We start from the raw sequence: 16,844 nt of genomic DNA on the forward strand, positions 1-16,844 counted from the left end.
TTGTTTGTTTGTTTTCGTTTTGTGTGTGTGAAACAGCTGCCCCCTGTGACTTTTGCCATTTTCTAAATGATAGTACAAACTGTCACAGATGCCTTCCACATAACAAATATTGGGTAAACTTCTGCCTAAAGGAAGAGTTTATGACCACTAATGGTGAGGACAATGGTTACTCACTGATACTCACCAGAAACATTACCAGTGTACATGTGGCAGCACTGCTGATAGCTATGTGAAAAGGTGTAATTCCCATCCAGCTTAAAGCAAAGACCATGTGTAGAGAGGACCTAAAACCCCTGTTCCGAAGTAGTCCATAGATTCAGTCTCCAACTGGGGTCCCTAATAAGGGGAGCAGGGGCTGTCTCTGGCATGAAGTCAGTGGCTAGCTCTCTGATCACCTTTTCCTGGGGGCGCAGCTTTGCCAGGACACAGAGGAAGAGAATGCAGCCAGTTCTGATGAGATCTCATAGCGTAGGGTCAAATAGAGGGGGGGGGGGGAGGACCTCCTCTATCAGGGGACTAGGGAAGGGAAATAGGGGGAGAAGAGTGAGGGAGGATGGGATTGGGAGGAGACGAGGGAGGGGGCCACCGCCAGGATACAAAGTGAATAAATTGTAATAAATAAATAAATAAAATTTAAAATCTATCTCTTAATTTCTTTCATTTACTTATGTATACAGACATCTGTGCATATAAAATAAATAACTCATTACTTCCTACTGATCAGTTCTCTTGATCTTTGTTTAGACATCCTTTTATTGTCTTTTTTTTCTTTTTATCAGCATTGTTATAAATGTAAAAATGCTAAAGGCTAGAAACTATTTCTCATTTACTTTTTATTTGTGGACTTAGTCCTCCAACAAAGCTATGATATGCTTGTCCCCTGCTGGTCCTAGATCAAGACAATAGAGAATAACATAGGCAGGCATCTGCTTGCCTGAGACCTACACTCCAGTGTGGAAGAATGAAAGTAAGTAAGCCTAAGAAATACTTGCTGATTTTGATCATTTCTAGCAAGGAAACCCACAGTGATAGTGATGGAGACCAGCGGGTGTCTCCTTATGCACTTTGAGATGAAGGAGTCTCTCTCAGGGTATGGGTTCATCATTGAAACCTGGAAAGATTAGTCAGGAAGAGGACAGAGAAAGAGCAAAGGCCTGTGAGCTGAGGCAAGGTTAACACCCTCAGGGAAAAGCAAGAACACCACAGGTGATTCTGTGTGAAAGAGAAAGAACAATGAAGGAGATGAGTTGAGGGAGGACAAAGAGAACAATGGAGTGGCACAGTAGGGGCTTAAGGTCAAGGAAGATCACTGGGAAAGTGTTTGCAGAGGAGCTTTTACTGATTATGTCTTCAAATACACTTTCCCATTGATACTTATTGATGAAACACTAAGAAGTGAGGCACTAAGGAGGTCAGAGGCGTCAGAGGGTTGCTGGTTCAGGTCTCAATTCAAGGTAGGCTATTTTAAGGTTTATCAGTAGGTGGAATGTTTGGCACACAGACAAAAAACTACTCCCCTTCTGTATTGCAGTAGGAGCTTACTTACCTCAACTTCCTTGAACCTTAAATTAAGAACTAGCTATATTAACAGTTTAGCAGTGATGACTATTAGTGGCGACTATTGGATATTTGTAATAGGTCCACATAGACTATTTCATAGATGTTCTCTCATCCTGAAGGGGGCTGAAGAAACTCTTGTCTTAATATACACTAAAGAAATACTCTTAACTGAATCCCCTACTATGGAGTGAAACCATTTTATTATGAAAACTACAGTGAAATCTTGACAAATGTCAATAACAAGAATAACATGTTAACCTTTATGTAGGGTGTATCCTTTGGGACACTGTCTCATGATTTCATTCCAGTCAGCACAGGATGCACATAAGAGCCATGCCAGGCTAAGAGTGCCTTTGTCTTCACTCTAGCTTTTTAAATGAGATAACTAAGACTTGAGGGATGGAAGCTCTTTGAAGGCTACAGCTAGAAAGTGTCAGAAGAGAGATATAAACAGTGCCCAGATTTCTGAACCTCTAGACAGTTTACAGACTGCCTCATATGAGTTGATGCTAGATGGATTAGGTAGAGGAAGCTTGCTGTGCCTTTCTCTAATTGAGTTGTACTTTCCCCTTTCACCCTGTCCTGTGACCTTCCCATGCATCATGACTACATCAAGTTTTTTTTTTCAACCCATTATCACTACCCTTGTTAGATGAAAGATTTGGAGAATATAAATATGCACTCATTATAAAATGAATTCTGATGACCTTTCAGTATTTGTTATGTACATACTATAGGCAGCAGTTAAGGATGAAAAAGACATGACATTGAGCCGTCTTAATTATTGTTCTTGTTTCAGACCTTTAATATAGCACTGGCTCTTGCTAACACATCTAAATGAAGTTTACTGAACTAAGAGCTGTGCATTCAGTGCTCATTAGCAGAAAACTGACAGGACTTTGGAATTTTCTTCTTAATGTTTTAGAGAAGAAATCATCATAAATCTTAGATTTGGGTGTTTTGTTTTACAGTAATTCAGAATTACTGTAAGTACACTCTAGTGAAACAGAGCCTAAAGTGAGACAGCAGAAGCATGTCAGGAGAGAGAATCGAGGCTGTGCTTCATTAGGCTTTGAGAATTCTATAAGGCAGTGCTGATACGACTAGTTTTCGAATGCAATGCACAATTTTAAACTGTGCTATGTGGGGAAAGTTAAAACAAGGATTTATGGTCTAGTGAATTGTAACTCTACCAAAGCAATGGCTATCATCTCCCCTGGCTGTAGTTCTTCAACTGATCTTTTGACCTTTAAGGTCCATTCACTTAAGATTCAGCCATATGTCACTGATGGATCTAACGTTTAAAAGGGAAATAACTGAGCACATTACAACCCCCAAATTCTGTTGCTGATGACAACATGTGTGTGTGTGGTTTCTAACTACAAACTTTAGAAAGTCTTTAGCACATGGTAAGAAAACTTCTGAATATAGATATGAACTTTGTACAAGGACTAAGGTAGGGTTACCTACAAAATGCATGTTGCCTGTAAGAGTCGCCTATAAAGACAGAAGAAAATAGTGATTGTGGACAAAACAATACAAATCAAAAAATGTGTGGAAAATCAGAGAAGAATATATAGAATACAAATATTGATCAACATGCAGAAAATAAGAGACTCTAGATTTCTAACCTCTAAATCACACAGACATATCATATCCCTCTCCACCAAGGCTCATAGATTTTGGAAGACGAGAAGGTGGGAAGGTTATAAGAATCAGAGGTGGTGGATGACCTTGAGGGAACAGTGTTTTATAGAGACAATAGACACACTTTAACAGCTCACAAAGGCTTAAAGGATCTCAAGTTTGACAAAATTCTAGCATTGGAGGAAGGGAAATAGGCACAGAATTTTACTAGAGGAATAGGTGCTGGGAAAGTGAGAGTTAGTTTTCCTTAGCTATATAAATCCTGGTAGGTTGACCACCCTCCATTTCAGGCCCAACTCACAAAATTAGCTTGCCACACAAACTGGACCTGGTAGATGAAAAAAGAAAAGAATAAAACTCAAAATTGGTGAGTAGGGACGTGGCTTAGTTAGGGCTTCTTTTGCTGTGAAGAGACATCACGACTGTGGCAACTCTTAAAAAGGAAAATATTTTATTGAGGCTGGCTTACAGTTCAAGGTTTAGACCAAAATTATCATGTTAGAAAGATGGCTGCATGCAGGCAGACATGGTGCTGGAAAAGTAGATGAGGGTTCTACAGCCAAATCTTCAGTCAGCAGGAAATGAGAGTAAGACGTTCAGTTTGTCTTGAGCTTCTGAATCCTTAAATCTGTCCCCTATGAAACACTTCCTTCAAAAATGTCACACCTACTCCAACAAAGCTACACTTCCACTAATGACCCTCCCCATGAGTGTATGGGGCCATTTTTTTTAAAACTCATACAGGAGGGGAAGAGGATAAGGAAGATATGGGAGAAGTTAAGGAAGGAAGTAATTATAGACAAAGAAACAAAACATAACCCATGCCATTTTTTTCATCAGATCTTATGTTTGTATGTACTAGACAAATGTTCAAAATGTGTTTCCATGTCACTTGTCATTAAAGTTTCTGTACTATATTGTTGATGTTACCATAGAATCTCACATCTCTAGAGTTTGTAGGGTCCTCTGACTCATGCAATATTGTACCTATGTATTGAATTCTAACAGTGCTCAGACAACTATCAAATTTGATAAAATGTTTTCAAGTAAGTTTTAAAAATCTCAAAACAGTAAAGATGACTTGCTAATTTTTCAATTAAATAAATATATATCTCAGATAATATTCACAAGGTTTGACCCTAAAGAGACTATGTAATAAATAAAATTTCCTACCTTCAAATAGTTCAGTTCAATCCAGAGAGACATGTGTGTATGCATCTGTGTGTGTGTGTGTTTGTGTGTCCTTGTCTATGTGTGTGAATTCCACAGTGAGCAGGTAGATATTAGAGAATATAGGAATTGTTTTTTGCCTTTCACTTTGTTGAGTCAGGGTATCTCTTATTATGTATGTTGTGCCGCTTCATGAACTTCTGGCTGAGTCTCTCTCTTTCTGTCTTGGTCTCTGTATCTGTCTCTGTCTCTCTCTCCCCTCCCATCTTGCTGTAAGAATATTGGGACTGCATGCACCCTCACTAGATCAGGATTTTATTTGCATTCAAGAGCTCAAGCTCAGGTCATTAGGCTTATATAGGAATAGTGTCAGTAAGCCATCATCTTCAAGTACACGTCAAATCATAAAAGGAACACATTGCATTGTGAAAAATTGCTCAGGATATTAGGATGATAAGTTCTCTTGGGAAGATAGATGAGGCTTTAGCCATGTTCTCAGAAGTTTATAACGACCTTTAGCCTTAAAGAATAAGGCCACATAAGACATTTGAAAGTACATAAAAACAACAAGGTTAAATATAAATGTATTTGTCATAAATAACCCACAAAAGAATGGACATACTCTTTTAAAACATTGTTTTATGCAGTTGGTTGTTTTGTTCTAAAAGTTTGTGCCTATCCAACAAAGCATATTTAAGTTGAAATTCTAGTTTGCAAGGTGATAGTGCACTGAGAATTAAGGTTCTAGGAAGGTGACAAAATTATGAGAGTACAGTTTACCTTAATGAATTAATAACATAATAAAGGACACCAAAGACCTAGCTAGTCTCTTTTAGCTCTGGAGAATTTTATCAGGAAAATCTCTAGCCAGAAGGTCCTCAGCAGACCCCAAATCCTTGATCGATGAGATCCTATCTTTCAGAACTCTCAAAGATAAAATTAAATTATTTATAATTTTCTAGTTTATTATGTATTTTTTTAAGAAAAAAGAGTGGAGGTAGGGAGAAGGAGTGGGAGAGGGAGACAGAACAAAGAGAGAGATAATATGGTACACAGGAATTCAAATAGACCTTAGATTAAAGAAGTAAAGTTGATAGATATAACTCAGGTATCAAACAGCGAGATGCAGAACAGAGAAGAGAGGGGGGTTATCCAGAATTTATCTGCAGCCCTTTATCTCAACTCTTGCATCAAGTCCAATTCTCTAACAATAACAACAACAAAGTAACAAGTAACAATATCCTAGATTGTCCCATAGCCCTAACCAATGGCTTAATGAAACTTTAGCTTTCTTCTTGTTGTCCTCTTTAATGTATTTAATGAATGTTTTCCTCTGTGGTTCCTTACTGACCTGATAGTTTTCTCTAAATATAGGAAACTGGGGGTTTTGTCTTATCTTGACTAAATCTTAATCTCAGTTATTTAATTTGAATAATCCTGTTCCTGATCTATATTCAAATTTCTGAATTACTACTGTATCAAAATCTGAAGCTTGTATTATAAATTAATTTGTAGCTTTTACTATCAGCTCCCCATGCTGGCCATTAGATGTTCTCTGTGCTGTGGTACTGAACAATAGGAATCATGAAAGAAGAAGAGAAATAGGCTGGGAAGACTACTAAGATAATTTCCTTTGTTCTCCAACTTTTTGTTTCGTTTTATTATTTTATTACAATTTATTCACTTTGTATCCCAGCTGTAGCTCTTTCCCTCATCCCATCCCAATCCCATTCACCTTCCTTCTTTTGTTCCCATGACCCTCCCCTTGTCCACTGATAGGGGAGGACCTCTTCCCCTTCCATCTGAACCTAGCCTATCAGGTCTCATCAGGACTGGCTGCATTGTCTTCCTCTGTGGCCTGTTAAGGCTTCTCCCTCAGAGGGGGAGTTGGTCAAAGAAATAATCTCTGTTCCCCTTACTAATGAACCTACTTGGAGACTGAGCTGCCATAGGCTACATCTGTGCAGGGGTTCTAGATTATCTCCATGCATGGTCCTTGGTTGGAGTACTGGTCTCAGAAAAGACCCTTAGGCCCATATTTCTTGGTTCTCTTGCTATCTTTGTGGAGCTCCTGTCCCCTCCAGGTCTTTCTAAACCCCCTTCTTTCATAGGGTCCCTTGTTCTTTCATAAGATTAGACCTGGCTCTTTCCCTCTTTTAATTTTAACAGGTTTATTGTGTCTGGTTTTACATTAAGGTCTTTGATCCACTTGTAATTTAATTTTGTGCAGGGTGATAAATATGGATCTATTTGCATTTTTCTACATGTAGGCATCCAGTTAGACCACCACCATTTGTTGAAGATGCTATCTTTTTTCCATTGTATTGTTCTGGCTTCTTTGTCAAAAATCAAGTATCTGTAGATGTGTGAGTTTATTACTGTGTCTTCCGTTCCATTGATCTACGATTCTTTTTCTTTGCCAGTACCATGCAGTTTTTATTACTGTTGTTCCATAGTAAATCTTGATGCAAAAATATTCAGTAAAATACTTGCAAACTGAATCCAAGAATACATAAAACATATCATACAACATGATCAAGTAGACTTTATCCAAGGCATGCAGGGGTTGTTCAATATACAGAAATTCATCAATGTAATCTGCCACATATACAAACAGAAGGGGAAAAAAAATCTCACATGATTATCTCTTTAGATGCCAAAAAAGCATTTGACAAAACCCAACACTCATTCATCTTTAATGTTTTGGAGAGATCAGGGATACAAGGCCCATACCTAAACATAGTAAAGACAATATACAGCAAGCCTATAGCCCAAGTCAAAGTAAATGGAGAGAAACTTAAAAAAATCCCACTGAAATCAGGGACAAGGCAAGGCTGCCCACTCGCTGTATCTCTTCAACATAGTACTTGAAGACCTAGTTAGAGTAATAAAAGACAACTAAAGGAGATCAAGGGAATACAAACTGGAAAGGAAGAAGTAAAAGTATCACTATTCGCAGATGATATGATAGTACATATGTGTGACTCCAAAAATTTTATCAGAGAACTCCTTCAGCTGATAAATACCTTCAGCAAAGTGGCTGGATACAAAATCAACCCAAATAAATCAGTAGCCCTCCTGTATACAAAGGACAAAAGGGCTGAGAAAGAAATTAGGGAAACAACACCCTTCACAATAGCCACAAATGACTTAAAGTACCTTGGTGTGACTCTAACCAAGCAAGAGAAAGAACTTTGTGATAAAACGTCAAGTCCCTAAAGGAAAAAAAAAATGAAGAAGATAACAGAAGATGAAAAGATCTCTCATTCTCATGGATCTGGTATATTAACCTAGTGAAAATGGCCATCCTACCAAAAGAAATGTACAGATTCAATGCAATTCCCGTCAAAATACTAACACAATCCTTTACAGACTTGAAAGAACAATTCTCAACTTCATATTGAAGAAAAAAACAACAACTCAGAATTGCTAAAACAATCCTGAACAATTATCTGATCTTCTAGAGGCATCTCCATCCCTTACTTTTGTATATTTCATGGTTCCATAACTTTTGCATAATTTCTCAGTTTTTTTTAACAGTTGTGATGTCAGACCTAGAATTTTTAGTATGTTAATATCAGGTATAGTATTTTATGATTAAAGACAAAAAACTTCACCCAAGACAGAATGTTAATATCATATATAGTATTTTACGATTGAAGAGGAAAAACTGGACTCTCAATTCACATTTCTGACTAAAGAATTTTGTGAGATCAAAATTATATACTGTTCAATTTTAAGACATTTATTTCAGTTTTCATTGGCATTTTGGAAGACTGGATGTTTATTTTAAACTACATATTATTTAAGGTAAACTCTTGTGCAAGGTGACTTCTTGGAGGAATATATGTTCAAATATATTGTTCTTTTGACCACAGCATAATCTGGGAAACATATACATGGATAATGGGAGACATTTGATTCATGTTTGAAAATGTATTAATATTGTAGAGAATAGATTAATTACTTTATTTAGGTGGTTGATGAGCTACTATAGTAAAGACAAGGATGAGTCTGTGAAATACAGCTTGAATGAAGAATTATTAATCATATCTCCATATTACAGGTGTCAGTGCTAAATTGCAGGATAGTTCAATACTTTCTCTAGTACATTAAATAAAGAATTCAGCACACAGTCTCAGCACACAATCTCAGGTTGTTAGGACCCCAAATCTCTTAAACCATTCACTATTCTGCTTCATTTTTAAACATCAGTTCCAGTTGCTTTCTTTAATGTGCATATATCTGCACACATATCTGTCCTCCATGTGCATACCACAGGGAGTCAGACTTTCTGAAACTGGACTAACATATGGTTCTAAACCATATAGGTGCTGGCAATTGAAGTTGAGTCCTCAGCAAGCGCAAGCAGGTCACTTAAGCACTTAGCCATTAACCTAGCACCATACTTGAGATATTTTTTGTATCCAATATTTATCACCTAAACTTAGAATTTCTTCAAATTTTTAATAGAAAGTATTCTAATTGTTATATATGAAACGAAAGTAACAATCGTATTCCTCGGCTACATCTTAGAATAACAAGAAAAGATGACTTGGAGCCTGCCCACCATCTCCAGGAGCACACTATTACGAACAGGTTACCTCCCTCCTGCACATAATAACAAGATGTTCTGTGGTAGAAAGGAAAATTGTTCTCTTGGTGAGTTAGCCACTGAAGCTTTTAGTTCAGATGATCTCTTTTTGTTAGCAATAAGATGGGATCCAGAGCTTTGGATAATAGTCTGGAGTAAGTAATACCATCGTCTCCTACCAAACTGGTTTGAAGCATACAATTTCAGCCCCAAGGAAAGTTATGTAATTTCATGACCCCAAAAAACAAAGGGAAAATTCTTAGTGCTCTGTAAGATGAGTCTCCAATTTTATTTTTCTTCTTTGACTGAAACATAGAGACTACATGGTCTAGCTCTTTATTCTTTCACAGCATATTAATATCCCCTTAAATAAAATGGAAACTTTAACATCAGTTCATACTGTACATTAATATCGTTTGAACATTATTCTCCAATAGTAACACATGGCTATTTAAAGCATAGCTACCACCTATTAGAATAGTTTAGCCACTACAAATATCAACACGGAAATATGTAGCTTTTTTATCCTTTTTCTTCTTCAGTGGGTTTATGCTTGTGCTGTTATAATAAATGACTATAAAGAAAACCATCTCATCATTAGCACATCATCCATTTTTATCAATCAGTGCTGCAGCATTCATAGATTACCTGAATTTTTGTCAGGATTCACTGAGACATTCTTACTTTTGGTTAGTGATGAGATCTTCTGTCAACATAAAGTCCTTTACTAAGCAGGATCTTCAGCATATTGTCAACTTGAATATTCCTCTTGTTTAGGCAACTTGTTCTTCACTTTTAAAATGTAGCAAAATACTTTTCCCCAATACAGGAAACATCATTCATCAGGTGACAGAAGAAAAATAAAGTTTATTTTATAGAAGAAAAATTTTAAGCTAAATAAAATAGATTGTTAACAGCAATAGTAATATGAAAAGACTTAAAAAATGAAAACCCAATTACTTGAAATTTAAAAAAAACAAAATAAGAACATGGTTATTCCCCCTTGTTATTATTTTTTTAAAAAACTAAAATCACACACTATAAAAATAGTACCTTAGGACTGGCAGTAAATGTATGATGATGTGGTTTTCATACAAAACTTAAAAGTGATTAAGCAATTAATTTTTAAAAAAGCAGTGAAAGTCTCTAGAGAGTTTCACAAGGGCATATAGTAGGCAGAGGCACATTTATACAAGAAAATGCACTAAGCAGTTGTAAAAATGCCCAGAGGTGATTGTGTTTGAGCAAGGCCTCATCTACCTCATTATAGAAGTTCAACACTGGAACATAAAACCAAGGAAATAGGGGTTTTCTCCTGCCTCCCCCCACCCACAACTCCTAATCCAGGACTACTGTTTTATTTCTCAAGACTTGGGCAATTGTGCCATTTTTTTTCCCATACTGCCATATGTTGATTCACAGCTAAGCAAGGGTTCCACTCTACGCAAACATCACCAAGAGGACTGGGGTATCTTCTGCCACCTGTTCTGTTGATAGTTTCGAAGTTTCAGGATGGTAAGTTACGAAAACTGTGATACAACTGGACTTTATCTCTACAACCACACACACACACACACACATACACACACACTAATGACACACACTTGTACCTTATGAAAAGATGGGGAATTTTGAAAGAGATATACTTGGAAACAGAGTTAGCTGAGTTTCTCTTCTTAGGAACGGCATGGAAAAGACAGGTGTTATTCTATGGATTTGTATGTTCTCCCTGATTCCATCCTTGACCTAGAGATACAAAATTTTTGGCTATGGTGTAGTATGAGCTCAAAAGAACAAAAACTAGATTTTTCTTCTCAAGGAAACTGGTTTTCTTTGGACTAGAACATGGAGAGCTTCACATCTAAAAGCATTTTTGAAAACAATAGAGATCAATCTGTATATAATAAGAGAGGGTGCTCTAATATTATTAACAGTAGGTAAAATCTAGTCAGATTAATAAGAAGATAAATGGGAAGAAACAGAAAAAATGATCCCTGTGGGATACTACTCATCTTTGTCATCAGAACACAATTCACAGATACTAAACTGCATGCAAGAACAGTCAAGGTAGAATGTGAGCAGATTTGAAAGCAAATTATATATATATAAAGATACACCAGAAATACGTCTTCATCTTTGCTTTCTCAAAAGAGGTGAAGATAATTTGTGGCTGAAAATTAAGCTGTTCTCACCCACATATAACTTCTAAGAAACTGTCTGTGAAAAACCAACTCTATTCTTCCCTGGAGGTTCAGAAAATGGTGCTTGCCTCAAATTTCTCTCTCACAAGAGAATCTAGAAAGAAATGATACCAGCGGCTAGAGCTTGGCTGGTTAATATTATGAGGCATTTGAACTAAGTGCTGAATCCAGCTGAGGTGACAAACTGACAGGATTATGAGATGTAAGCAAAACTTAATATGACCAAATGACCCATTTTTGACCAGAAGACAGCATTCTTAAGCAAAAGAAGAGAAAGCAATGAGTCAATGTAGGATATTGCTTTAACAAGCTGCTAAACCTATAAATGTAATTGGCCAAACAACAATCAAACTATTATAGATTCGCAGAAAAGGTAGACTTATTAAATATATAGAGTAGATCCATTATAATACCAAAGATGATGGTTGTAAACAAAAATTACTAGGTTTAACTAAGTAGGTAGCATGAAAAATGTTTTTGAAGGTTTTTATTTCTTGAGTTGAAGCCCCTCCACCACAAAAAAAGAATTTCAAAGCAATCAAAAAAAAAGAAGAAGAAGAAGAAGAAGAAGAAGGAAAAGAAGGGGGGCTAGAAAGAATGGGATGGAGCTCTATAAGAACAACAGAATAAAAAAAAAAAACTGGGTACAGGGTCTTTTCTGAGACTGACACTCCAACCAAATACCATGCATGGAGATAACCTAGAACTCCTGCACAAATGTAGCCCATGGCAGCTCATTCTCCAAGTGGGTGCCCTAGTAAGGGGAACAGGTACTGTCTCTGACATGAACTCAGTGGCTGGCTCTTTGATCACCTCTCCCTGAGGGGGATAGCAGCCTTACCAGAGGAAGACAATGCAGCCAGTCCTGATGAGACCTGATAAGCTAGGGTCAGATGGAAGGGGAAGAAGACCTCCCTTATCAGTTTACTTGGAGAGTGGCATGGAAGGAGATGAGGGAGGCAGGGTGAGATGGGGAGGGAATATGGAAGGAGGTTACATCTGGGATACAAAATGAATAAACTGTAATCAAAATAAAAAATAAAGTTAAAATTAAAAAAGAAAACCATGTTTAAATGATGAAGCACATAAACGGCAAAAGTCATTCATCAACATTAATAAAGAGATAGACTTATGTGATGTATGTGGCTTGGATCCTGGAAACATGACTAGGGGCAGCAAAAGAATGAAGAAAGGACAGACACACAAATACGTGTACCGTAAAGATCAGATCAGGTGGGAGTCCACTACTACCGCAACTGGGAACAGTGTTGTGTTTATTATGCATAGTATGTACAGTGTTTATTATGTATGTATAGTAGATGGGGCTAGCTGGTGTTGGTAGGAGGTCTCTGGAGGCAAGCCGTCTTAGACTCTAAACATCTGGGTGGATGAAGGTTTGCTAGCCTTGGCACACACTGATCAACCATCCATAAACACTAATGCTTGGACTTCTAAGAAGAGCTTTGCTGCCTTTATTCATCTTCAGCCACGTGAAGAACTGGTTCTGATGAGGTTCCCTGGGTTCAAGGCTTTGGAGTTCTCTACATGGTTATGCCCATATCAACAATACACTTTCCTTAGGTCTTACTTTACTCAGAGCTTCCCTCCATTGAACTTTCTAAAGAGGGAACAAATGCATATTCTAGAGTTGAGAGGTAGAAGAACTGAAATCACAAGACTATAAAGAAGCTAAGTTATAGATTTAAGCTGATAGAATAGTTAATTCATTGATAAACTCAAGGATAGTGGCTATATATCTGAAAGTTAGAAAAAAGCAAGATTAGTACCATATGGAAAAATGTGAGACATTATTAAGTCCATCAATGTAAGCATTGTGAATTTCAGAAGAAACAAACAAGAAAGGTATAGAAAAATTAATAAGCAAACAAAAGCTTTCAAACTTAATTTAGAAACACAAATGTAGACCTAGCAAGATGTTTTAGTGGTAAAGGCACTTACTACCAAGCCTGAAATCCACTGGGTCCACCTGATGGAATGACACAATCAACCATCAGAAGTTGTTCTTGGAATTTCACCTGTACGTTATGCTGCATTCTCTCTTTCTTTCTTTCTTTGTCTCCCTCAAATAAATGAAATTTTAAAATAATAATGTCTATCAGAAGTGTAGCACACATATACTTGACAAAAGAAGCACAAACTGGGCAGAATGGGTGAGAAAATATATCAGCTTAAGAAATGTCAGGTAGTGGCAGAAACTGAATTTTTTTTATGCCTCCAATTTTTTTTTGTTTTATATTAATATTATTTATTTTTAAACCATTTTACACATTTACTTGAATCTCAGCTGTAGCCTACTCCCTCTTTCCCTCCCAAACCTCCCCTCCCTCCCTCATCTCCTCCCTGCCCCCTTCTGAGTCCACTGAGAGGTGGTGTCCTCCTCTCCTTCCATTAGGCCCTAGCTTATCAGGTATCTTCAGGATGGTTGTAATGTCCTTATCTGTGGCCTAGCAAGGCTTCTCCTCCATCAAGGGGGAGGAGAAACTTATGAGTTCATGTCAGAAACAATTCCTGTCCCCCTTACTAGGGAACCCACTTGGATACTGAGCTACCATGGGCTATGTCTGAGAAGAGGTTGTAGGTTATATCCATGCATGGTCCTTGGTTGGATAAGAAGTCTCATAGAAGACCCATGTTCTCAGATATATTTGGACTTTGTGGGGCTCTCTGTACCCTCTAGGATATACTAATTCCTCCTTCCTTCATATGATTCCCTACACTCTGCTGAAGGCTTGGTTATGGCGGAAGTTTTTAAAAATGGCAAATAAGGAAAGCAATCTGTAAACTAATATATTCTATTCTTCTCTTAAATCATAGCCTTTCCAGAGTGGTAATATTCTATAAAATGATAACTGTGAGGGCATTTCACTGGATTTATAAGACACATAAAATGATAATTTTAAAAATAACAATATAAATGGGGTGGAGCTATCCACAATGAAAAATGTATGTACTTTACCAGAACCTTTAAAGAATTAACACAGGTACTTTTGAAAATATAGAGGAAAGACTCATTTATTCTGAGTTTTTGGTTACTCTGCTATCAAAACAAAACAAAAAATACAATAAATATTTATATTTCGTGAACATGATCATAATACCCATTAAAGAAACCCAAAATATGAGCATAATACCATTCAAAGTACTGAAACCATGACAAATTAAGTCAATTTTGCCAATAATGCAAGACTGGTATAAGATTTGAAAACTAATATGATATATATTATTAATGGAAGAAAGAATTGTTGATCCTTTATCACATACCTGATTTCTATGGATTTCTTCTGCCCTGTAGTATGTTCGTTTATTCTGCAGATTGTTTGCCATGGAAGATTTCTAGCTTGATGCAATTTGTTTGTCCCTTAGGCTTTTGGACACATGGAATATTAACCAAATGAGTGTTAAGAAGGCTCTTCCTCGTTTTCTTCTAGTATTTTTATGAGTTTAAATTTTGAGTATTTTTTAAATAATTGGAGTTGTTTTCTATATATAGTATGAGATCAGAGTTGTTTCATTTCTCTGCATAGGAACATCTAGTTTCCGTCACATGTGTCATAGAATATTGTCAAGGCTAGTGTATTTTCCTCAGTTAGAATGCAGAAATGTTATGTGCAAAGTCCTAGAATCACTTTGTAATAACAAATAAAAAAAATAAAAATAAATGGCTCGTATTTTTAAAATTTTTAATGATAAAAATTTGATAAGAATGAAGAAAATGGAGACTTATGCACTGCTATGGAGAGAATCATTTTATAGGTATTATGAGAGATATCAATGGATTTATTAAAACATTAAAGAAGAATCCAACTGGCTGTGAAAACACATGCCTATAATCCCAGCTTTGGGGAGGCTTAAGCAAGAGGGTCATAAGTTTACAGCTAGCCTGAACTGCAAACTGAAAAACTTTCTTAACAATTAAAATGAAATGAAAGAAAATAACGTACCTTAATCATTAGTTTTCTTACACTGAGTATATGTTCAAATAAATTAAGGTTTTAAGAACCTCGAAGCTATTTTGTTATATACAAGCACATAACTAAAGAACTAAGGTATTTATTCATATATGTGAATGTGTAATATTTAGCGTTGAATCAGAAGAGCCTATCAAAACATAGATGGCCCTAGAAAACATTGTGCAGAGTGAAATGAACCAGAATAGCAAATAGAATACAAGCCTTCTATTATGGAGGATCTAAAATGTGGATCATAGAACCAGAAAGTAACAGAACTGTACTTGCCAGTGAGAAATGGGAGGTGTTGGTTTTAGTAAGAATGATCAGTTTTGGAATCATAGAAGGAATCTCTTGTGTATTGTATGGATGCAACACCTGTCAATGAAAAATCCTCTGGGCTATGGCTGAGGCAGGTAATTGGTAAGACATCTGGCAGGCAGAAGAGATTCTGTGATAGAGCCAGGTGTGCAAGATTCAACCGGCAAGATGTGAGGAAGATGGATGATTGGTGCCTGAACTCAGGTAACCGGACAGGTGGTAGAATGTAGAATAATGTAATGGGTTGTTTTTAAGCTTTGAGCTAGGCACAGAAAAGCCTACTTATGTGACATAGGTATTTGCACAATATTTAATGAGTCTCATGAGTTGCTTTTCTAGGAACTAACAAACAGAAGGAAGAAAACCACATACAACATGGAATGCCAATGTACACCAATGTGACTATAATGGCTTCTGAGTGGTTGTCTTTTATAAAGGTAACAACTTTCCAGCTTATTTATCCCTTACTCATGGTAACTGTATGGAGTTAAAGATATGTTAGTTAAATTTGTTTTGTTGAATATTCCCAAAAGTTTATGCATAATAAAGTAGGAAGTTGTAAAACAAAATATGCTTTGTCAACCATGTATAAATAAGTTGAAAATTTAATAAAAAACAGAATAAAGAATTTGAGAAGCAGAAACAACCCAATAGAGAGAAATTGTACTCTTTGATGAAGTCCCTAAAACGGAGAAAACAAAGATGGAAAGAATAACTTTCTGTTCTTTTCTGTCTGGAGAAGAAATTATTGTATAATAGGAAACATGAAAATCTGGACACCTAAAAAAGCTAAGCAATAAGGACCCTGGGTAAGATGTGACCATCTTACTCAGAAAGGCAAATGGGAAAGACATCAGAAGAGGGAGAAAACTGGTAGCAGGACAGGAGCCTACCACAGAGGGCTACTGAAAGAATATAATTAATATAGAAAAGAATTAAAAAAAAAGTGCTCGCTTCGGCAGCACGTATACTAAAATTGGAAAGATACAGAGAAGATTAGCATGGCCCCTGCGCAATGATGACACGCAAATTCGTGAAGCGTTCCATATTTTTTACAAAGAAGCCAAATCCATTCAATGGAAAAAAGACAGCATCTTCAACAAATGGTGCTGGACCAACTGGATGTCTACATGCAGAAAAATGAAAATAGATCCATATTTATCATCCTGCAAAAAACTAAAGTCCAAGTGGATCAAGGACCTCAACATAAAACCAGATACTCTAAATCAGTTGGAAAAAAAAGTGGGAAACAGCCTAGAACTCATTGGCACAGGAGACAACTTCCTGAACAGAACACCAACAGCACAGGCTCTAAGAGCAACAATCAATAAATGGGACCTCATGAAACTGAAAAGCTTCTGTAAAGCAAAAGACACTGTCATC

The 16,844-nt window shown here is 36.7% G+C and overlaps 1 non-coding gene across 1 annotated transcript; it reads left to right on the forward strand.

Moving 5' to 3' along the window:
* The first annotated feature begins 16,407 nt into the window (after positions 1–16,407).
* Positions 16,408–16,514, forward strand: LOC129675347 (U6 spliceosomal RNA). The gene has a single exon (XR_008719902.1). It is a non-coding gene; the product is annotated as a U6 spliceosomal RNA (small nuclear RNA).
* The last annotated feature ends 330 nt before the right edge of the window (positions 16,515–16,844 follow it).

This window comes from Psammomys obesus, unplaced genomic scaffold, assembly GCF_907164565.1.
Source record: "Psammomys obesus unplaced genomic scaffold, mPsaObe1.curated_primary_1811, whole genome shotgun sequence".
Taxonomy (NCBI): domain Eukaryota; kingdom Metazoa; phylum Chordata; class Mammalia; order Rodentia; family Muridae; genus Psammomys; species Psammomys obesus.